Genomic DNA, 25299 nt, shown 5'->3' on the forward strand with positions numbered 1-25299 from the left:
ATATCGGCTTCTCCTTTTTCAGAGGTCGCTATTCGTTACTTTTTGTCGCATCTCATTTCTGTCCATCGGACCTTCTTTACCTAAACCTTTCTCTCTCTAATCCTCTGCCACACAGTCTTTACATATTCTTTTTGGTTTTCCTCTACTTGTACTTCTATTAACTTATAGCAGCTCTATCCTTCGTCCCACATAGTTTTTATCTCTACGTCTGATATGAGCAAATCATTGCAGTCTTTGTTCTTGAATCTTTTTTGAGACTGTGGTTACCCCGGCTCTTTCTCTAATTAAGTTCTAATCCTAATCCTGTCCCTGCTAGTCTCACTTAACATTCGTCGTAACATTTTCATTTCAGCTACCTCCATCTTCTTTCCCTAAATCTTCTTTACAAGCCACACTTCACCAACTTCTCCTCAAACATTTCTTTGTTTTCCTCTACTAACACGATACCATTAGCAACGAATACTAATCAAGGAGTCTTCCTTACTTTCTCTGTCAGTATATCCATAACAATATTAAGGAATATTAAGCAATATTAAGCAGGTAAGGACTTAATTTGTACTAACTGGTGTACGCTCCTTCATACCCATCCTTTAAGAGCCTTTCGTACTTCTGAGAAACAAACTTATCCCTCATACATCTCCATAGCTCTTATCTAGGAACTGTGTCGTACGCCTTCTCAAGATCTATAAATATCAAATGTAGCTCTCTTTTCTTCTCGCTGTATTTCCCTATCAACTATCCCAACGCAAACGAGGTATTCGTTGTCCTCCTTTTTGGCATAAATCCAAACTGTTCTGCTCCTATCGATGTATCTTTTTATAACCTCTACCCTACAGTTCTTTTCCAAATTTTTATTGTGTGCAACATTAACTTTATGCCTCTATAGTTCTTACAATCCTGAATGTCCCCTTTATTTTTATACAATGATACTATCACAATCGCTCTCGAATCATTTGCCACAAAATATCAATCCTGGTAGCAACTTACTAAAGTAATAGTAATATTATAAAGAAGTACGAAGACATTCAGTGGTGATTAGAATCTATATAGTAGAAAACAGTTCATTTAGGCATTCAGTGAAAGAAAGGTACAAAATTTTGTTAATATAATTTAGTTAGTGTCATAACAATTTCAATTTTGAAGATAGTTTGTTTAAATTTTACATTGTCTATAGAATTTAATTAGTTTTATAAGAATATCAATTTAAAGATAGTTTATTTTAAATTTACATTGGCTAAGTTAGATATATATGTGTGTTTCATAATAGTTATAATAAAGATAATTTAAAAAAGTACTTACAAGCTAATTCTTTGAGAACCGCGATAAAAACCCTATATTATTAAAAATACTCATTGCTCATCATTCAAACAAAAAACACATCATAACAATATATATACATATATATATATATATATATATATATATATATATATATATATATATATATATATATATATATATATATAAATAATATATATATATATATATATATATATATATATATATTTATATATATATATATATATATATATATATATATATATATATATATATATTTATATATATATATATATATATATATATATATATATATATATATATATATATATATATATATATATATATATATATAGTAAACGCTTAAATATTCGGGAAAGAAAGACCCTAATGAGTATCAATTGTTTCGCCGAACGTTTTTACCAAAGAGAATTAATTTGGCTTCTTCAGGGCTGAAAGAGAATAAATTATAATTAGCTACCATATATTATCTATTAAAAACGTTATTGATCTTACCATAACTTAGAATTGTAGAGTTAGAATGTTAAAAAACTTAACTAGTAACAACATCGTGGTGTTTTTGTTACTATGTGCAAAAAAAAGGTTTTTTTAACGTTTGAAATGTATGGTAGCTTTGAACTTAAAACGCAAAGGTTTACCCAAGGTTAATCGAAAAACCCAATGTAACTATATTTAAAAGGAGGTAATTCTTTGAATTGCCGGCAATAACTAAATATTTGATTGTTAGAAAGTTTAAATGTAAGGTTCTGTTTAACAAGAACGCATGTGCTGACAATTCAAGTATTTCTTTTGAATCTTTATGTCGTTAAGGTTCATTGGTAAAACCGAATGAAGTTAAATCCCAGTCGGTTTAAATCCCAATTTATTCGGTTTTACCAATGAACCTTAACGACATAAAGATTCAAAAGAGCTACTTGAATTGTCAGCACATGCATTCTTGTAAAACAGAACCTCACATTTAAACTTTCTAACAATCAAACATTTAGTTATTGCCGACAATTCAAAGAATTACCTCCTTTTAAATGTAGTTACATTGGGTTTTTCGATTAACCTTGGGTAAATCTTTGCGTTTTAAATTCAAAGCTACCATACATTTCAAACGTTAAAAGAAACTTTTTTTTGGACATAGTAACAAAAAACACCACTATGTTGTTACTAGCTAAGTTTTTTAACATTCTAACTCTACAATTCTAAGTTGCGGTAAGATCAATAATGTTTTTAATGGATAATATATGGTAGCTAATTATAATTTATTCTCTTTCAGCCCTGAAGAAGCCAAATTAATTCTCTTTGGCGAAAACGTTCGGCGAAACAATTGATACTCATTAAAGACTTTCTTGCAGATTTCCCCAATATTTAAGAGTTTACTATTTAACTTATCTGCAAAGATTAAATTTCTTTTCTATATATATGCATATATATATATATATATATATATATATATATATATATATATATATATATATATATATATATATATATATATATATATATATATATATATATCAAATAAAATTACATTTGTTAACAAAATTTGCTGCTAAACATACTTAAAAAAGTATGACTTTTTATTGACTCCAACCCATCCAAACATATTTATATTTTTTCCAAACGAGTCAAAAAATACTTCTTTTTTCTTGTATATATATATATATATATATATATATATATATATATATATATAGATATATATATATATATATATATATATATATATATATATATATATATATATATATATATAAGAAAAAAGAAATATTTTTTGACTCATTTGGAAAAAATATAAATATATTATATTATATATTATATTATAGTATATACATAACCGTTCCAGTCTTTCCATATGATAGTTTCTACAAGTATAGACTATAGATAGATGTATATAGTATAGTGAAAACGGAAATTTGAAGACAAGGAAATGTATATCTGAATTACCGGCAACATCGTTTGATCCAGTCAGTGTCTAGAAGACTGACGGAGGTCGACTTGATGGTCAGTGTGTGTGGTCTCCAAAAATTACACACACAAACCATAAATAATCCCATAACTTCATAGCACGACAACAATCTTTTTCAAATTAATATAATTTTGTACTACAATTTTCTGCTTTTACGGATTTGACGGGCAGATATTTGCCGAATCTACTACGCTACCAAATCAGTTAAGTGAGAAAGAAAACATTATAATAAGGATTTTTTGACAAGATTTGGACGAAATAGTATTTCAGACTAACACAGAATAACACTTTAAAAAATAAGTGTCTTAAGTTCATATTCAAATAGAGTATAGTCAAACTAGTTATTATGTCCTAATAATTTTACTTTTATGTTTTGGTTGTTAAAATATTGGTGCAAAAGTTGTTACTTTTTTAAGACTTTCATCGTTTTAAGCAGTATGTGAACTACTTTATTTTTAGGCTTTATTTGGTCTATTTGAGTTAAAAATGGTCACTTGAAACTTGAAATTTTTATCGAGATTACTATTATAAGACTTTTAGTTAGATATAGATGAAAAACAAAAACCTTGGTCACACTAATTAATTCAATGTTACACTTAAACGTACATAATTTAATGAACAACTTTATTTTTTGTTGCAGCGATTTGTTGTCAAATTGCTGAATTTAAGATGATGAAAAGGCAGCGGTGGCCGGCCAGGTGAAGTAGATGAAGGTGAGGTTCACCAAAAAAATATAATTAAATTGAGACAAATAAATAAAAAATGAAAGCAACATTATCAACCGGACGTCAGTCTATCCTTAGTGATAGCTGAGGAAACTGATGAGTGCAGTTCCGTCTAAAAATATATTATTCGTCTTCACCCACTGTTGGATGTGTATTTGGTATTTCTATTTTTCGGAAATTTCTCTCAGCGACAATATTTTGAAATTTAGTTTATTATATAGATATTTTTTATATAGTATAGTATTTATTAGTTTAGTTTAGTCACAGTATTAATTTTATTTGTTTAGTGCACTTTATTAATACAGTTCTCTGTGGTTTGTTTCGGATTTCGGATATAAAGTGTTCTCGTGGATTTCGTTTAGACAAAAATAATTTTAGACAGACATAAATCCAATTAATGACTTCTTCTTCTTCTTCCTATGCCGTCTCCATTAAACGGAGGTTGGCGACCACATTTCTAAAAGTTTCTCTGTCTTTTGCAACGTGGAATAATTCGTCTACAGTCATGTTTATCCAGTCTCGAATATTTCGCAACCATGATTTCCTCTTTCTACTTATTCCCTTTTTGCCATCGACTCTATCCTGCATGATGACCTGCAGAAGACTATATTAAATGGCGGCTAAATTAATGACTTGGTGTGTAATATATTAGAGACTCCGTTTAGGCATTGGAAAAATTAAGATAAAAGGGATGTTCTTTTACATGGTCGACTAGCCAGTATTTTAAACATCTGCGTCTGATCCAGATTGGTCGGCTGCAATCAGCATCTGACTCAGAGTGGGCGGCTGAATCGAAACTCACCAACCCGTTTAAGCAGGCGTGGTGTTTTAATCACCAAAAAACCCTCAATGAAATGTCAAGGTTCAGAACTAAAATACCCCAGGCAAGCAGAACGAATCGTATCTAGTAAGTGCCCTAAAAAAACTGTTTTCAAGTTATTAGGGCCCTAAACCCTATACATTTTTTTAAACAAATTTTTAATGAGTTTTGGGCGCGACGTAGGTACCAAAACTCCTTTTGGCTCCGGCAAGCTTTCCTCATCTTCACCACTTTTTTAGGCCACGTGCCGCCGCTGTGAAAAGGCTTTGGAAAAAGAGGACAAATATCCCAACTTCTTCTTTTGGCATTTGAACAGTTTGATACGTAGCGGCTAGTTTATCTTTCAAGCTGCATGGTACAACGTTAGTATTGATATTAACTATAAATATAAACATCCAAAGAATAAAAAAAGATGTATTGCAATATTAAGCTCACATATTTTTCAAATTCTTTGCATCGAGTGCAGTTTTCCAAGCCTCCGACCACTATTAACTTGTGATTGCGGGCGAGGATTTCGTGACGTCACCACTGGCCCACGGCCACCGAGATTATTCTCTTTGTGGGCACAAACCGCCACGCCAACAACCATATTCTCATGCCGTTCCCAGAAAACAAACGAGAATCAAGAGAGCGGTGGTCGCACCCATTGAATCGAATCCAACCGCCAAACACATGAATTATTTATGCATGTTATCTCTTTTTTTACTTTTTTGTTTACCATTTTTATTGTATTTACACTTCTAAAGAATGGAAAGTTCCTAAACTAATGTGAGAACCGGTATTCCAGTGGACTAATATAAGATTTGGACATCGCATCGCTTTAGCTTCACTATCCACTATCACTATGCACACATTATGTTTTTATTTCGCGAGAAACAGTTTTAAAAAATAATTTTATTTTGAAAATACAAAAATATATTTCCATTTTTGCGTAATAATAATTATTAAATGTACTAAATGGAAATTAGAACAGATTGTACCCAAAGTGTAAATAAAACCATCTATAATCTTCTAGTGCGTTACAATCTAGGTACATGTTCAAATTGGTTCATTTAGTGGAATACAGAATCGTACCTCGAGGGTTCGGGCGAAAACCCGATAACTAACAAAACCATTGTTTAGAGATAACGCGATTAAAGATGTTAGTAACTTCGAAGAAGATTTAAAATCGTCATAGGAAGTTTTATCAAACATTTGTTATAGGCAAACGGTAAAGAATTTAATATTTAGTTATAATAATTTATTTTTAGTGTAATGTATAAAAACATATTTTATACATAGCGGATTTTCCCTCGCTAAATGAGTATAACATTTGGTTTTATTGGTTTTTATTTATATATATATATATATATATATATATATATATATATATATATATATATATATATATATATATATATACTTAATTTAAACCAATATCTTCTAAGATTTTAAAACACTTTAATGCCTTTAAGCGATTCTTTCCTCTCTTACCTTTAATACATTTAAGTCTCTTGATTTTTAACCACTGTACAGTGTTACAGCCAGAATCTACTGTTCTGTTTTGAAATATATTTGCAGCAAGTGACTTTAGATCTAAAAATTCATTGTATTTTATTTTTTTACCTGTATGAACCTATATTATATTTTACATTGTCTACTGTCTTTCCTTTCTATTTTCTTGCCGTTTGAAACATTCTATAGATCAGCTTTAGCAGATTTGACACAGATGAGACATTGGTTCTTTTTTGGAGTGAAAAATCTTGGATTATAGTTTTCACAAAAAATAGATCGATATTTACGTAAAGTAACAGAGTCTCGATTATTTTCGATGCAGTTATCTAAGTAAAACTGATACATTTTTTTGATATTTAGAGTGGGATCGAAGTATTTTCTAATGGTATCCAATTCGGGTATAGTGTAATTCCATAACCGGAAAGGATTCAATATGACCTTTGACAAATTAAACATCTTTAACCTTTATTTTCTTAACTGATTTCCGTTTTTCGCGATTGTCTTCTTTAGAACAGCAACCAGTAGAATCACTGTAGCTCCAGCATTCATTATAACATCTGAGGATATGCACAACGTTTTTGTAAAAAACCTTTTGGCCCACTGGAATTCATTCATGGTTAGCTAGTGGAAAGAAACATTTCTTGCTAAATGTTTGTTCCTTTCTGTGAGAAGTTTTAAGGACAAGTCTAGTCCTAATTTGTGTGAAAGTTATATTGTACAAAATAAAAATTTTTCTAGACTTAAAATCTAGATTCCAGTTATTGCTACAAAGTTTGTTTGTATAGTTTTCAGTACACTTAAATTTACATTTTTACATGCTATTCGTTATATATGTGCACACTTCTGACCGTATTTTTTTTTTTTGTAAATATTCAATTTCTATTCAGCAGGATTACTTTTACTCCATCTTTTCGGCTTTGTTGCCTTATGCAATACTGTTTCTAAAATACCTTCAATTATTAATTGAATATATAGATGTCTCAGAGGTCTCAGATGTCTCAGACGTCTTCTATAAAATTGTATTACGTGGAAAGTTTACAACTTTGTTTTGCATTACGAGATTATTTTCTTTGGATCCACGTAAAAGTAATCACCTCCAAATATAGGAGAAATATCGTCAAATTCATTAATTTTATCGATGGTCTCCTCAGCTTCTGACATAAAAGCCAAAATAGAATAGTAACACTAAAATATTATTCTAAAATATAGTCACCTGTGTTAAAATAATCATCTTCCATTATATTATTTTCCATACACTCTACTATCCGGCATTGATTTTCGTCTAACTTCAAAGAATTTTTTCAGATTATATTATCATCCTCTGTATTTGAGGCTAAAACAAAAAAGAAGCGTGTAAAACTCAAGATTATAATAATTACATAATTAAATTTTATTAAAAACTAGGTAAAATTGTGTGTAGTGTTTATATTGTTAATAATAAATTTTAGGTCTTGATGTCGAAAATTAAATTATTGAGAGAAAGGTGTAAATTTATAAATAGTTTTACATGTTCGAATGGAATTATTCGAACATACTCCCCGCCAGGGGAACAAAGGCTAAACATATAAAACTAGAAAAGAGAAAAGAGAAGAAAGCAAATTATATTAGGTGGGGCTAGGAAGTTTACTTACTTGCCTGCTGGATCTAAGACAAGTTGTGTTTTTTGTCCGAAACCGTAGAGTCCGAACCAGGCCATCCTTGCTTGCAATTAGCTCTAAGACTCTTGCCAGTTCCCACTTTAGCGGGGGTAGGTGGGCATCTATTATGAGTACTATATCATCTACTTGTACGGGACTTTAAGTAACAGTACACCACTTGGATCGAGATTGTATGGTTTGGAGGTATGAGACACTCCATTTCTTCCAAAACAATAATTGCATTTGAGACAATTTCTGGTAGAGGGACAGTCTGTTTTCTGGGATCTCTAAAATATTACTAGGCTCCGGTGGGGCTAATAGAGATTGGCCCACCAAAATATGGGCAGGGCAAAGAAACGAAAGATCCTCTGGGTATTCTGAGATCCTAAATAGTGGTCTAGAGTTAAGAATTGCCTCAATTTGGCATAGTGTTGTATTGAAAGATTCGTAAGTGAGCACTGCGTTTCCGATGACACGACGGAGATGAAACTTAGCTGACTGAATGCCTCTTTCATGTATTCCTACACTTGCAGGATTAAGAGGGGTAGCGAATTTAAAAGTGATTTGGTTTTGAGCTGCGAAGTCTTTAATGGATGTTGTGTGGTCTTCATTCATAAAAAATTTATAGAGTTCATAAGGCTCGTTTTAGTCGCCCCATAAAAGTTGGTCGCATTGTCAGACCAGATACATGATGGAACTGACCTTCGTGCTATAAATCTTTTTATTGCCAAAAGATAGGCCTGACTAGTGAGGCCGGTTACTAGCTCAAGATGGCAACACTTAGTGTTGGTGCAAATGAAAATGCTACATACGCTTTATAGGAAGGAAATCTACGGAGGTGAGATGATTTCAACGTAAAATGTCCAGCGTAGTCCACTGAGACAAATTGAAAGGCTCTTGTGCCTGAAACACGGTTATAGTGAAGATCAGACATAAACTGGGTAACTGGTTTTGCTTTAAACCTGTGGCATACCACGCAGTTGTGAATTACTTTTTTTATTTAAGTTAAACCCGACAAAGGCCAAAATTTCATTCTGAAATGAGACAGACACACTTGTGGTCCACTGTGGAGTAGGGAGACGTGGATTTGATACTTCATCAAAGATACAATTCGATTCTTACTAGGAAGAATCATGGGATGTTTTTCATTGTAAGAGAGATGGGGAGCGTTGGCAAGTCTACCTCCAACACGTATTGTCGAATACTTCTGATCATAAGAAACATTTAGTTGCCTAAGCGATCTATTCGAGAGAGGTTTTCCACTTTTTAATTCTAATAGTTCCCTGTGAAATGATCGTAATTGAAGGTATCGTAGGTACAATGTTTAGAGTTGCCGCTTCAATTTCTTCATTCTTTAGGGAAGATGAGAGCAATAAGAGATTAGAGCTTTTATTCTTCAGATTTTTGATAAATCTAGAAACATAGGCCAATACTCTTTGCATGCAAGAAAATGTCGAAAACTTAAAGAAAATGAATTCTAAGGTTTCATTCACTTGTATTTCAGGGGAGGCCGTGGTTAGCGTAACTTGTGTTGACCGAATCTCGGGTAAGTTTTGAGTGATAAGAATAATCTTAAACTGAGAAAAATCGAGAGGGTGCTTAATAAGAAACTCTGTGCCTGACAACCATAACACTGAGAGTTTGGAATTGCGTGTAATATCCCTGAGACGAGTCGGAATATCTGCTACGTTTAGTTGAGACAGAATGTGATGAAAACAGTAATCCTTACTTAGGGCAATAATCTTCTGCACACAATTATGAACATAAGGATTCAACGAAAGCCTTTTATTCAAAATCCAACTAAGAGCTACTAATGAGTCGCTATAAATATGAGTTTGTGCGATCGGCCAATTCCTTCTCAATACATTCGAAACTGATTGAGTTAAAATAACTCCGATCAACACAGCATTCAACTCTAAGCGAGGTATCGTAAGATTTTGTTTAGCAGAAGCTATTCGAGATTTGGAAGATACCAACCGAGAGGAGACAGAGTAATCGTCGTACACTACGCGCAGATAAGTACATGTTGCAAATATCTTAAGGGAGCTATCACAGAAGGTGTGAAGTTGAACATCTATAATTCGTTTATCTAATATTAAACATCTGAGGAATTTCAAAAGGGGAATGGATTGAAAACCATCAAGTAAAATTTTCCAATCATTTAACCATTCTGGCTCGAAGATAGGTTCGTCCTAACTAAGTTTAGCCTGCCATAAACGTTGCAAGAGAATTTTGGAAGAGGCAGTGATATAACCGGCTAAATTCATTGGATCGAAATTAGACATCAGAATACTAAGCACCTTTCTCTTAGTGATTGATTGGCCTAAATCAAAATTTGGTGATGAAAATGAAAATGTATCTAATTGTTGATTCCATTTAACTCCGAGGATTTTCGAAAAAGAATCGCCTAAGTTATGGGTTAAGGGCATCAAACTTGTGAGTACATATCTTCTCAAAAACTCTTCGTTGTTCGAGGAAACTTTGTAATGATTAAAACTGTGCTTACCTAACAAGATTTTAAGTTGAGAGAACAAGTGTTCTAATTCTTCTAAAGAGTCACATCCACCTAAAATATCATCTACATAAGTAGAATACAAGAGAGTATTACAGGCTAAAGGAAAATCATCCTTATTATTGTCCGCATTGTGTTTAAGAACCCTAGTGGCGAGAAATGGAGATGAGCATAAACCAAAAGGGACTCTAGTGAGCTGAAATGCATTAAATGGCATTTCCGGTGGGTCACGCCAAATTGAGTAAGTGTAACTCGGAACTGTCTACGTATATCTGCATATACATAGATTGGATATCTGCTATTAAAACTTGTGTGAATGTGCGAAATATTAAAAGAATATCAATAAGAAGAGGTTGGATTAAAAACCCTTAATCCAGTTTATCATTAAGACAACCTAAACGAGTTTTATTATTCGGATCAAATACTAGCCGTACATTTGTACTAGAGTCATTTTTTCTGAGTGGAAAGTGGGCTAAATAATAATTTAGCCTATTTTCTGAGGTTAGGGGCTTTAAAGGTACTCTTTTAATCTGGTCATTGGCTAAATAATCTGATCTTGCGATAACTATCAAAGAATTGTGGATCAGAGTATAGTTTCCTCTCTAATTGGAGAAAGCGAGCTTTAGCTGCCGGTAAAGAGCCTGATAATTTAATATCACTAATAGGGCGATTTAAATTTAAAGAGACTTTGTATCGACCTAAGGGAAGAATTTGTACGGTCTTTAAAAACCAAGTTTCTGCGGGGTGATCTGTATCTACAGAATCCTGAATCTGTGGAAGTTGATCGGACTCCCAGAATTTTTCCACTAATCCATGTATCACTTCATCAGACGAGAGGGGGGTGTCAGAAACATTATTGATATGGTATGTGACCAAATTATTAAGGTATGTGGAGTGATGATATCCTTTATTAATAGCTGAACTTGGGACCCTACCAAAGATTATGTAACCGAAAAGAGTTTCCTGTAACATTGGTAGCTTTGGGCCAAGAGAGACTATATTATTTAAAAGAATATCAGAATACAAATCAGCGCCGATCAATAGATGAACTGGGCTGGGAATTGCATAACGAGAATCCGCTAATATAATGGAACTAGGAATATGAATTTGCCTTGCGTTTATTTTGGCCTGAGGTAAATATCCAGTAATACTTGGAATTTCAAAGCAACTAGCATTCAACTTGTGATCAGTAGCTGCCGAGTAAGTCTGCAAATGAGAAACTTTGGTGGAAGTGGACGTGCCAGAGTTAACCCCGTTAATTTTAATGGTCTGAGATTCTGTGGTAATCCCTAACTGATGTACTAGGTCACTGGTTACAATGGATAGCTGGCTGGCATTGTCTAAAAGAGCTTTGACATAAATATAGGAATATCCTATATGACATCTGTGCTAATTTCATGCAGTCCCTTCCTACTTTCTGTAGTGTTCATCACCTTTAATGGTGGGATTACTTTTTGTTTATAATTGAAATTTATAAAAGAAGGTAGGAATTATAATAAGCTTCATTTTGTGGTCTGCAACATTCTCTTGGGATGAGTACTTTCATTGTAATCTTTATTCTATAATTCTGACAGCATTCTCAATATTCGTAACCTCACTTCTTTCGAAAGCCCGTTTTTTTAATTATATGCATGTAGGTAACATAATTTAACTAAGTTCAACAGTAATTATATTTCATGTTATCCTTGCCATCTGCTATTTGTTTAATTGTAATTTTGTAAAATGGCAAGGAAATTAACCCCTTTTTGATTTGTCTCTAATACAAGTTATTTCTGATATTTTAGTTTATTGGCTGTATTTATCGACCATATTCACGGTATATTGGCTGTAGTCATCGACCATATTCACGGTTTATTGGCTGAATTAATTGGCCGTATCATTTTACTGGCCATATTGTGAAATTTATCTAATCTATTGGAGGACCTGACACACAAGCAGCCCATTGATGCCATGGTTGCCTTAAGTATCACCCAAACTATATTCATTGTCAAGCATTGGCAGGGTTGATTGTTTCCTGTTTTTAATAAATATGATTAGTTAAAAATTGTTTTATTTGCTATCAGCTAAGGGTTCAGGTTTGATTCCTAGTTTAAGACGAGATACTGAGCTAGGCGAAGCATATACGATAAGCTCCCATGGTTGATTGAGGTATTATTTTTATAATGGTATTTCAATTCTTTTTGGTAGTCTTATCGTTATATGTTATCTGTGCAAAGAAAAGACTTACCTTGGAAATATGGTCTATTAATTTTTGTAGTCTGTCTCGATAGAAAGTAGTTCGCATTTTGAGGATAAAAATCTGCACTTAAAAATTCTAAGGGGCGGTCAACGGTTCATGGGGCAAGTGCATTCCACAAATCAACTCTATTGTATGTCGCTGTTGAATAGCGATAATTTAAACTAAATGCGACATAATTTCCAAATAACAAAGAGAAGTTAGTTTCTATAAACTTAAAAACAGACTACATGTGCTAGCCAGTTTGACAATAAGATTTTACTGAATAGAAGAAAATAATTTGTATCTTTTAAGGTAAATAAGTAGTTAGTATATACCATTAAATAACATAATATTGTATCATTTCGATTTATTGCGATTTCTCCTCGTACATATCAAAACACCGAAAAATATTTTCAGTCTTTTTGCGTCACTACGATTATTAATATAAACATTTTTAGTTTAAATTATATTAATACAGATTGGTATATTTCTTTGATCGTGATGCCGCCAAATTATGCTCGTCAAATAAATATCCACTTAGGTTAGATTTGTTGGGAAAAGTCATGCGGGGAGATTATGAAGTTACTCTTCAATAGACCACGATAGAAGTTAGTTTCGTTGTTTGGTCCGGATTTTCTTCAAATTCGTTATTAATGTTTTTTATTCGTTTTTTTCATGGAAATGTGAAGTTTAAGTGAAGATTAAGATTTTGATTCGGAAGAAATAGCTTGCGGCGTGTTGTTCTTCAAAGCTGGCAATTTTTTTTGTGGAGAGGTAAATTTGTTGAGGTATTCACCGATTTGTTGTGTTGTGTCCTATGTGGGAGATTTGTAAAGCAAAGTTAGAGCAATTTGACAAGGTCCATATGGTTTTAAGCAGGCTCATGTAACTAGCCAAGTTTTAAAGATTGCAGTTTCTTGTCATCTAGGATAATCCGAAGCCCGAATCAGTTGTCCACCTTCCCAAGAATTGTCTAATTTGTATTCTATGGCCACCCCAGACCAATTTGCAGCTTGAGTGGGACACAGTTGTATATTGTTTGCAGTATTTTGGTTCAATTCCGATCCCAAAAACTTTCTTAATGGAAATACATCAGCCATCGTGATATAAGGCACTTTTTGTTAAAAGTAAAACTAAGCATTTTTCATTAATAAAAGATTGACTTTTATGACAAACTAAAAAATTGTAAATAAATGAAATTATAAGTTTTATGGATGAACTGATTGTCATATTAGTTAAATGCAATTAATTTTAAAATTTAATTAATATTTCAAATAGGTTTGATATTTTATTTCGACATATGCCAGTCATTATTATCCTTTTTTTTTTGACACCTCAATGTAAGCTCCGTTGAAAAATCTAGATATTTTCAATTTAGTAATAATTTAAATTCATATAAGTGTTTCCAACGTCTGAAGCTTGTTGTAAATCGTCACAAATAGCGCCATTGTAATTTTTTGTTGATAAATAATAAACATGTTATGTTTCTCTCTAAGGCTTAACTCAGACGTACCACTTTCCGACCACATTAGAACCACAAAAAAGTGGTTGTGTGTTGAGAGTATACAATTTGTATGCAATATCGTGGTAGCATTCAGACGGACGACAGACTGTGGTCGGTATCAACAACTGTCGTCGTCGGTGGGTGATACCGTCCACAAAACTATCGCAGATGCTGCCCGTCCTGCGCTCACACGGGCAATTCACCGACCACAAGCCGACCACAGGCACAGCATCCCTATCAGCACAGCGACTCCCTACCAGCACAGCGACTCCCTAGCCAAAGCCTGCCAAAGCGTCATTCACTTCTCTATGCGTGAAGCATAAATTCGTGCTGGTGGTGATTGTTAAATATTTGTTAAATAGAAATTTTAAATGTTTTTAAAAAATACTCTTTTTTGAACCCATGCAGACCTACAATGTTAGAGATAGAGGTTTCTCTATCTAGTTTCTCTATCTAGAGGAAGCATGACTATCTCCAACAGAACCGAAGCTTTTGCCACATAAGAATCCGGGACAAGCTTTGTCGCCAAGTCAACCGGCGTTTTTACCACTTTCCCAGGAGTCGCTTTTATCTCAAATTTTTGATTGACATCATGTTTATTGTGAAAATATATCAATAAACATTAAATAACAAAATGGTTTTACTGACACTAGAGCGATTGCGAGGCGTTCGTCAGGAGAAATACTTTTCCTCATGTATGTATCTTTTCGTTTTAAATTATCCTTTAACTCTGTTAACAAATAATCGAAAGTACTTTTGCTCATTCGAAAATATTTAAAAAATTTGTCATCATACAGTCTCTTTATTATCATCATCATCCTCTTTATTTTCGATGATAGGATGAACCCAATACAATATATTACGATGACGCCGTTTTTTTGGCCCAGTAAAACCCACAACAATGCTTCTTCTTCAAAATTCATCGCTGTACTATGTGATTTGTGTGGTTCATTTGTGGTTGATTTGTGGTTCATTCGACCACAGCACGTCTACAAAATTGTTGACGGACAGTGGTCGTTTTGATCGACAAGTCAACCACCGTACGACCACTGTTTTGTTGGTGGAAAGTGGTACGTCTGAGTTAAGCTTAAACTAGGAGTTGTAGAATTATTTCCGTTAAAAAGATTTTCATCTTTTAATATTTTTTAGAAAAGAAAATCCTTTCTTTCTATCCAGCAAGAAAATTTGTTAAAACGGCATCCAAATTCAAATAGTTTAGGTACCCTCTTGTATTTTGTTATCTCTTTTATTCACTTACTTACGACCCAGCTCCCCAACCAAACGAAGAGTGGGCGTTCGCAAAAGTTTCGGTTTGTTTGCTTCCCTTATCTCCAGCCCAGTAATTGTTGTTTCCACTTTCAACCCCCTATAAGTGATATCCAATGTGGTAGGCAAATTATTCCTGTACAAAGGGGCGTCCAACGTGGGGCTTGTAAATATTCCTACATCTGATGCCCTGGTGGCAACATTTTTCATTTCTTTTACCTACAAGTATTCTTACCAAAGTAAGACAGATTCCTTTTACCCTTAGTTACTTCTTTTTTTTTTCAATTTACCCTAGTTTTCTTGCATTTACATGAAACCCCTCATAGTGTCTCACAAAAATATTGATTGTATATTATGTATTGTATATTATCATATGTATTGTTGTATATTTACTGTTGATTTCTAGTATATGGACAAATGTAGATTTAATGTATTGGTACTAAAAGCAAATATTTTAAAATTGAATATTTACATATAAATTTTAAGTGTGTAGACAGAAGACAATTTAATAACATTTCAGTTTGTTTAATATTGAAATGATTTAAAGGATATAACAGTAAAATTTAATACCGTTATTTTTTGCATTTATTTTTAATTAATTTGACAGGCTTTACAGAATAATCGAATTTTGTAATTTTGTTTGTTCGGTCGTTTTGAGTAAATGTGTGTATTTTTAGAGTGAATTTTGTTTGAGCTGAAGAGTGTGTAGTTGTGTTTTATCCTTCTTAGCCTATCTTTGACGGTGTCTAGTATACCACAGTTTAATTGGAGATTTTGAACGAGAAGTAGAGTTATTGTTAAGTCAGTTTTAGTTGAGAAGATTCGACCAATTTTAGTCTCAGTAGCAGACTGTTTTGTATTTCCTTTCTTGTGTCTGAATGACCACAAGTTCAATACACGTGATAAGGAGGTGTTGCTTAGTTTTCTAAGGGCACTTTCATTTGGTTGTCAGAACAAAAACTGGTTATTTTGTGTTATTTTATGTAGCTCAATCAAAGAGAAGTTTTCATTATTATTAGTATTTTTGCCTACCCCTGTATGTGCAGTTTATAAGGTCTGTTGTTTCGAACCATTTTTTTATCAGTTTTATTGTGTGTTTGCTTTCATCAAATTTTTTAAAAATACAGTCGACCCAAGTTAAGTATTCGAAATCGGGAGAGTTATCTTATGAGCTTTTCATGACTGATATTAATTCCCAATTTTCCATTTTTTTATAGTTCAGTCTTTGTAAAATTAAGTGGAAATATTTTCGTCTATTTTTTATTTTATAAACCAAATGAGGCGAATTTTTTATCGGTCGGTATTTTGAATGTGAAAGATATTAGTCACTGTTTATCAGTGATTCATCTAATAAATAAATATCTTAAGACTTGTTTACACGAGTAGAGTTGTGAGGAGAGTAGAGTAGCGAGTAGAGTCGACTCTACTCGCTACTCTACCAAAAATGGCTTGATACCGTTCACACGAGGAGAGTTACAAGTATAGTACTTATGCTAGTATACTGTGGAGTAGGTGTTTGTTTAGTACAAAATGAATTCAAGAAGAAGAACATTGATTCAAAATTGTTTAGCTACTGTTGCAAATGCATTTGTAACTGAGGTCGCTTTGTAACAAAGAACAGAGTGGATGAGAGAGTGGCTTAAAAGAAGGAATACACACGGGGCCTTAGCTGTTTTATCTTGATAAGAATACATTTTTTATTTCTTATTGTATTTTTTATTAACAAGTAATAAAAACCTGTAACTTGCCCGTGAGCCTTCAGTTTTCTTGTTTCTTTTTGCACCTTTCATGATTGCTTCCATAGGAGTGAAACATTTCACGTTCGGAACGTATACATCGGCTGAACCTGAACCCCATTTTTTTATTTTTGTATTTTTAAACACTCTTGATTATAAGTGCACCTTTATTCTTAATTTTTTGCTTGAGCTTTTTTTTTTTTTTTTTTTGCCATTTTTTCGACGATTTCATCCTCCGCAGCTTGCTTTATAGTTTTATTTCTGTAGTGTACACTACCTAAATTCCATAAACACTGGTATTCGCCATACATCTTTACAAGTTTTAAAGTGAAAGTGAAATGAAGTTCATCTTCGGTGAACTTCATTTTCACTATTTACACAAAACACAACTCCAGACGGAATGACAGCGTCCCTATGCACTCTCCTACCTACTCTACTCTACCAGAATTGACCGCGTTCCATGGGTAGAGTGCGCAGGCGAGTGGATATTTTGGCGGTGGTGGTGGTAGTAGAGTAGAGTTACTTTGCCTTTGCCACATGTTGCTAGTCACTCTACTCTACCACTTACTATGCACTCTACTTGCTACTCTACTGCGCTGAGCGTTTTTACGGGTAGAATTACTCTACTCTACCAAGTACTTGCATCATTACTCTACCCGTGTAAACGGGTCGTGAAAGATATTAGTCACTGTTTATCAGTGATTCATCTAATAAATAAATATCGCATATTGTGAGAAATAAATCGTTTATTTGGTATACAAAAGTTGACCTTTTTTTTTGTTTATATAAATACAGCTGAGATAATGACCTAATTTTGTACGAAAAAGTTAGGTGAAATTTTCTTGAGAGATATGAAGATTGTATTTCTTCAATTTTGAATCGTTTTTAATTATTTGACTGTCATGTATTGTGTCGTTTTTGCTCGTTCTAACATCTATCGCTGTAATTCGTCAGACATAAATACTCGGTTATAAATTTTTATATTTCCTAGTCCGTGTACTGGGTGGGAATAATTTTTAATCTTCCGAAAAAGAAAATATTTTCTGTATTACTAGTTCGCGTTTTTCCGTGAATGTTTTTGTTGTACAAGTAGTAGGAAATAATGATATGACTTCGTTTGTCCATGGTTAAGACCGACTTGTTAGTGATATAGAGCGAAAGTATTGTTATGTTTCTTCTGTCTGTTAGTTCTGTATCTTTGTGTGGTCAGATGTTGTAGTGGAGATATGTTAATAGTACTAGAATATATTATTTTGTGGTTTCATTATTGTTTTTTTGAAATATCATGCAGGACGTACAGGCACGTGACCTGGATTTTTTATCCTTGGATATTTCTGTTAAAATAACACTTCGTTTCCAGCAGCATTTGTAAGTTGACATTTTTGTGGCCGTCTAATATAGTTTATTAGACCAAATAGAATGGTTAAGCCTTTCTATGTGTTGATGTAAGACTTCTGACAAGTCCCAGTAGCATTCCGTTGTGATGTGGTGTTTGTGATGTGGTGTTCATGATATGCTAGAAGCAGAGGTAAAAACACTTGCATTGTCCATTGTGACGCTTTGTTATGCAAAGGTTAAAGGACCTGCCTCCGCCTATTGTGAAAATATTGTGTATGCCGACTGTAAGACCACGTTCGTTAAACAGCTGAAATAGTTCTAGTACTACCATGACTCAAATGACCCCCTAAGAATTGAAAGTCTTGTATTATTTTGACTTTGTTCGAGTTTTGCTAAAGAATGGTTTACATTTCTTTGTGATTTGTATGATAAACATGTTGGATTCAATTATCATTGGTAGAATAATAAGGTTTTTCTTCAAACGTCAAATAATGATGACATTACTTATCTAACTTGATCCTGTCAAAGTTTGATGTCTCCGCCGGCAGCAGTTTTTTTTCCCATTTCTTTACGGCGGAGGGAAAAATGTTGTCATGGCAACAATATGAAACATGTCACAAAGCAACAATACAAATGTCATTAACAACAATTAAACATCATTTTTATTTATAGTAATATTAAAAGTACAATTAGTTAATGAGGCATTTTCAAAATTGAAACCGTGCAAAAATGTTCCCGACTCTTGATACGCATTGGTAATTGTTGATGATACTGATGGTCAAGAACAACTTTCAGCAATCATTCCCGATGTTGGCGAATCATGAGGGTTTAAAATTTTTTTAGCATTATCGTTCTTATTTCTTATTGAATCCTCTATATATCCTTCGGCAACCGTGCTTGATTTCCAACCCCCATGTCGTTTGAGGCATTCTAGATTTCCGCCTCCATCAATTAAAAGTGTTGCTGAAGTTCGTCGTAAAGAGTGACCCGTGTATGCGCTTGCATCGTTTAAATTTAAATAACTAGCTACTTTTTGGGCTACTGCGCTGATCGAATGTATTTCTATGACGCTTCGGTAACACTTTCCATTTTGGTACTGATAAAAAATCGGTTTTCTGTGAAATTTTCAGGCCGCAGTGATGCATACTTTTTATACAGTTTAATGTAGTTTTGACCAATTATCGTAAAAGATCTAATTTGTCGTGTTTTACTGTCTGGGATTTTGATAAATTATTACATTTTCTTTATCCTCAATGTCCACAGTCTTCATTTTTACCATGTCGTCGCATTGACAGGCGCCGGTAACCCCAATTAACAAAACAATCTGAAATATTTTTATAATTTAGTAGAGTATACTACATGCTTTGCAATATAATTTTTTTTACCTTTAATCGTAAATACAACTTATCTGGCGCTTCAAACAATAATTTATCAAACTCGTCTTTAGTGAAAACTTTAGACTTCTTTGCAGTATATCCTTCGCTTGTTTTTTTCAGAAAGGCACGTAACTTTAAAAATTTGCTTATATCCACATTTTTTTTAATAACTAACTCGGATTTTTTCAGAGTATCGTGACCACATTGTAGAAGATTTCCATTTATTTTCATTTTCCATTATATTAAAATATGCCAGTAAATCGTCTTCGGTAACTTGCCGTACTCCTCTTGTAACCCACCACTCTTGGAAGTGCTTGTACGCTAACCGATACTTTATTCCGGACTTGGAGGGCCCCAAACGTGCTACTGCATCATTAGCCGCGGACTCAATTTCGTTTAGGTTTTCCATTTTCTTCATAGGTCTTTAATAATTGCAAACAACTGTCAAACAAGTGTAACCAATTTCGAGTAAAAATAGCGTATGAATTGTACTATTTATGGTTGAAAATTGCTACGTTTGAAGAAAAAATAGTATACTTTATTCGGCAAAGAAGCGACTTTTCTTGACTTGCCCTCTATTACGCGCCTCACTTCGTTCGGCGCGTACTATCGGGCGCGTCAAGAAAAGTCATGCTTCTCCTCCTCATAAAGTAATATACTATTATTTCTGAATGGTGCTTTTTATTTCCTTCCCAAACTGTGTCTTTGACCTTATTAGTTGTCACGAGAGGAACGGCTAGGGCGATGAGTTTTGGATTCGTCCGCCAGGTGATCTGTTGAGCTTCTAAGAAAGATAAGATTAGGTTAGGTTTCGCCTTTTGTATATATACTCTTCTTCTTTACTTTTCTTACCATTAGGTTTGAAATTTTTGTACCAAGTTGAATTCGATTAGGCGTTAAAAATGTTTTACTGTTCAACTTCTACTGTTGTATTGTTGGTATGTGTTACAGACGACGGACTGTAATATTGTTTTGTTCCTTTTGAAAATTGTAGTGATGTTTCTGTTCCTTTGGAGGTCTGTTGTAACTTTTTTGTTTCTTTGGAAGACTGTTACGCTTTTTTTGTTTCTTTTGGAAATATTAGTTTAAGACTGAACTGTTTGTGTATCGATTATGGCTTGTATGCCATGTACCTGTTTTCTTTCTTCTTTTCCAAGATTGTGTATTAATATTTTGGATTTAATTTTTTCTTTTGTTCTTCTAGGAGTTTCCTGACTTGAAAATTTTTCGCTGTGATTAACCCCAGAGGATATTCTTATGGAACTATTGGCCATCCTGTTATCTTATTTTTGTGTTAGTTCGATTTTTAACCAGTGGTTGGAAGTTCGAAAATTTATTTTTTGACTGCTATAGTCAAGTTTATTGTTGTTTGATGCTATTTTGGTTATCTACAGAAAATGCTACTGTTTGTTCAGTTTTCGCTCTTAGGTGGGGGTATTTTAGCATTTAGATTTATTTCGATTTTCAACTCGTATGTATCAAAACACCGAAAAAGTTTCAGTCTTTTTGCTTAACTAAGATGATAATATAAAAAATTTTAGTTTTGTTTATATTATACAGATTGGTATTTGTTTAGTATTTCTTTGATCGTGATGCCACAAAATATTGCTCGTCAAATAAATATCCACTTAGGTAGGTGGGGAAAGTCATGCAGGGAGATTATGATGTCACTCTGCAATAGACCACGATAGAAGTTGGTTTCGTTGTTTAGTCCGGATTTTCTTCAAATTCGTTATTGCTGTTTGTTATTCGTTTTTGTGATGGAAATATAGTATAAAGTGACAGTAGCAGTTAAATGTGGAGTTTAAGGAAGGTTAAGATTTTTATTTGGAAGAAATAGCCTGTAGAGTGTAGTTCTTCAAAGCTGGCAATTTTTTTTTTAAAGGTAAATTTGTTAAGTTAATCATTGATTTGTTGTATTGTACCCTATGTGGGAGATTTTTAAAGCAGTGTTACAACAATTTGACAAGGTCCACATGGTTTTAAGCAGGAGCATTTAACTAGCCGAGTTTTGAAGATTGCAGTTTGTTGTCATCTAGGATAATCCGAAGCCTGAATCACTTGTCCACCTTCCCAAGAATTATCTAATTTGTATTCTATGGTCACCCAAGGCCAATTTGCGGCTTGAGTGGGACACAGTTGTGTATTGTTTGCAGCGTTTTGGTTCAATCCCGATCACAAAAACTTTCTTAAAGGAAATACATCAGCCAGAGTGATATAAAGTACTTTTTGTTACAATTTTTTTAAGTAAAAATAGAAATTTTTCATTCATAAAAAATTTGCTTTCGTGACAACCTAAAAAATTATAAATAAATGAAATTATAAGTTTTATGAACTAGTCGATTATCATATTAATTAAAAGCAACTAATTTTAAAATTTAATTAATATTTCAAATAGGTTTGATATTTCATTTCGACATATGACAGACAGTATTATCCTTTTTTTTTGACAATTGGTACATAACCATAAATTTGAATTGTTTTATTTAAAGGTTAACCTCAATGTAAGCTCCGTTGAAAAATCTAGATATTTTCATTTTAATATTAATTTAAATTCATATAAGTTTCCCCAACGTTTGGATCTTGTTGTAAATCATTACAAATAGCGCCAGTGTAAGTTTTGTTGATACATTTTGTTAATATTATTTGTAATAACTGTTGATGTGAAGTAATAATAAATATGTTATGTTTCTCTCTAAACTAGGAGTTGTAGAAATATTTCCTTTGAAAAGATTTTTACCCTTTAATATTTTTTAGGAAAGAAAAGCCTTTATTTCTATTCAGCAAGAGGATTCTTTTAAACGGCGTGCAAATTCAAATAGTTTAGGAATCTTCTTGTGTTTTGTTGCCCAGGAATTGTTGTCCCCACTTTCAACCCCTTATAAGTGATACCCAATGTGGTACGCAAATTATTCCGCTACAATATTATAGTACAATAATAAAAATAATAAATGTATAATATGTAAATAAATACTAAATACTTTTCCAAACATTCTCCCGCTACAAAAACTAATGTTTTTAAGAACAGCTTAAAGTATAAGTGTAAAGAATAGACATGAAAATATCGATGTACTAATAAAGAATGAAGTAAGAATAAAATATGGATTGACAAATAAGCGGTGGGCATATTTTGACCACAGGACATTGTTGGATGCCATCTGAAGCTATGCTCTGATTAACAATGCGTACAATGCCATTAGTTAAAAAGAATAGCGTCGAATCAGTATAATTTTTTGATCTACTAAACTAGGAAGGCTGTGTCAAACAGAATACCGTTGTCCTCTTTTCCTATTAGAATTTCGTGGGATGTGAAAAACAAGAAGAAGAACGGCGTCGAAATTTTGGCGTGGTGGCGTATTTCAGAAGAAACTCTTCGACGAAAGCCGTACAGTAATGACATTAAGACTAACTGCATGGTAGGAAAATGCCAGTTTGATGAAAATTGTAACAATTGTGCCGGTGATAAAACACGACTAACACAATCACAGAGGTTTTGATTAGAAGGCAGACAGAATCAGAACAAACATCGGAAGATCGTATGAAAAACTCTGGCATATGTGACTAGATCAACCAGCAATATTACTGTCAAAAGCTCCAATCTTGTCGAATCAGAACGAGCATGAAACTTGGACAAGACTTGTTGACAAAAGTAACTACATCAGTCAGCAGTCTTGTGTAGAAATAGCACTAGAAATGTAACACATACAAATAAAGAGGTCAATTGTATCTGTTCAAATGTCTCAACATCCCAGGATACATTGAAGTACCACAACAGTTGTAGAAAACGTTTGACTAGTAAAAAGACATGGAAAAATAAACCAAGAGAATAGAAAGAAAATACGGTTGATTTCCGAACGAATAGCCCGCTTTGTACAAGGTTTGTCCAAGGGACGAGTAGAAGTCAGTCGTAGGGTCTCATTTTAGGCCTAGCACCGTTACAATGGAAGGTTCCTCTGTAAAACGAACAACATGTCAAAATGTCTGAACCAAATCCTTGAAATAAATGACATTGTTGCTGAGGCATTTGTCTAGCGGAAAACCATCGAGCTTTAAAAGCTGAGAGAGTGCTTACTGCAGAAAGTGAGTAGATAAAAGAGAATCACTTTAAGCGTGATTCTGATGGAAAGTAATTATTCCAATCTTCAACGAAAGATTTCAAATTTGGACACCCTCACATCCACAATATTCTTCTTGATAAAATTTCCTTTTCCTAAAACTAAATTAAATATCAGTATTTGACTGGTATGGTACCTCAACTTATTTACCACAAATTTCTTAATATAGTCCACCTGGCTTTTAATATATATACTCATTATATTAGAATTTGATTTAAGTCAACACGTGGTTTAAAATTCTAACACAACATTGAAGAATCGTTCAGACTAGTATTACTAATTAAATCAACTTATTTTAATCTTAAATCATATACAACTCACGTTGTCGAATAGAGATACTAAACATATAACTATAAGTGACTGTAAATTTGAATTTGTTAAAGTGTTGCAGAAATTTATTGTATAGACTTACCAATGTCGACGTGGACGTTACATCTTGCTTAGGTACATTATAAACTCAAAATAAGACTAAAATTTACTGTTACACCGTTGAAATGTCACATCAGTTACCGGCATTCATACATCATGCCTATATCCGGCGATCAACTGTCATATACCAGAGTTAATAATGAGCCAACCTCATTATTAATTAATTATTAACTCAATTAATTTCTAGAATTTGTTGCTATAAACAATTTTATCTATTTCTTTTGTTTCCACATTAATATAATAAAACTAAAATGAAATTTTTAAACATACCATTACAGATTGCTCATCCAAGCCGACAATAAGTTTTTTCAAAAAAATCTTTTTCAAAATTTGTATATTTATTACATAATTGGATTAATATTTCGTTACCAAATACTCATGTAAAGTTTGTTTTGTAATTCTGACCTTTAAAAAAATATTTTCAAAATTTGTTATATTAAAATTATTTCAATTATTTCGACTGTCACACTTAAATTTTAAAGTTAAATTTAATTCATCTAGTGATTGTTAAAAGTATGCCAATATTATACATATTAGCTTACAATTTCATTTTCATTTAATTGTTTAACTACTAAGGTCTGTTTGCTTCAAAAACTAGTTAACTTTAGAAATAGAAGAAGAACTGTCAGACTTTAACCTACATTGGCTTGTCAAATTTACCTCTTAAAATACTAGTAGACAACAAAAAACTCAATTTTTACCAGTTCCTCTCCTACCAAGTAATATAGTGCCAATAAGCCCCCTTTTTAAAAGTTTTATGTCTGTTTTGTCCTTGTAATTGTGTTCTGTTTGTCCCTAATTGTGTTTCAGTTTTATAATTTTAACATTTGACATTACAATTCTCTGCCAAAACAGAAATTAAATGCATTTGAT

General features: G+C 32.9%; 1 long non-coding RNA gene across 1 annotated transcript in view; it reads right to left on the reverse strand.

Moving 5' to 3' along the window:
- Positions 1-24503, reverse strand: part of LOC140435628 (uncharacterized) — a 61037-nt gene extending 36534 nt beyond the window's left edge. The window contains exons 1-2 of the long non-coding RNA XR_011950201.1: positions 24410-24503; positions 7509-7628 (exon numbers count right to left, since the gene is read on the reverse strand). This is a non-coding gene — a long non-coding RNA (uncharacterized lncRNA). The remainder of the gene's footprint in view (positions 1-7508; positions 7629-24409) is intronic.
- Positions 24504-25299: the final 796 nt, after the last annotated feature.

This window comes from Diabrotica undecimpunctata, chromosome 3 (genome assembly GCF_040954645.1).
Source record: "Diabrotica undecimpunctata isolate CICGRU chromosome 3, icDiaUnde3, whole genome shotgun sequence".
Classification (NCBI taxonomy): Eukaryota; Metazoa; Arthropoda; class Insecta; order Coleoptera; family Chrysomelidae; genus Diabrotica; species Diabrotica undecimpunctata.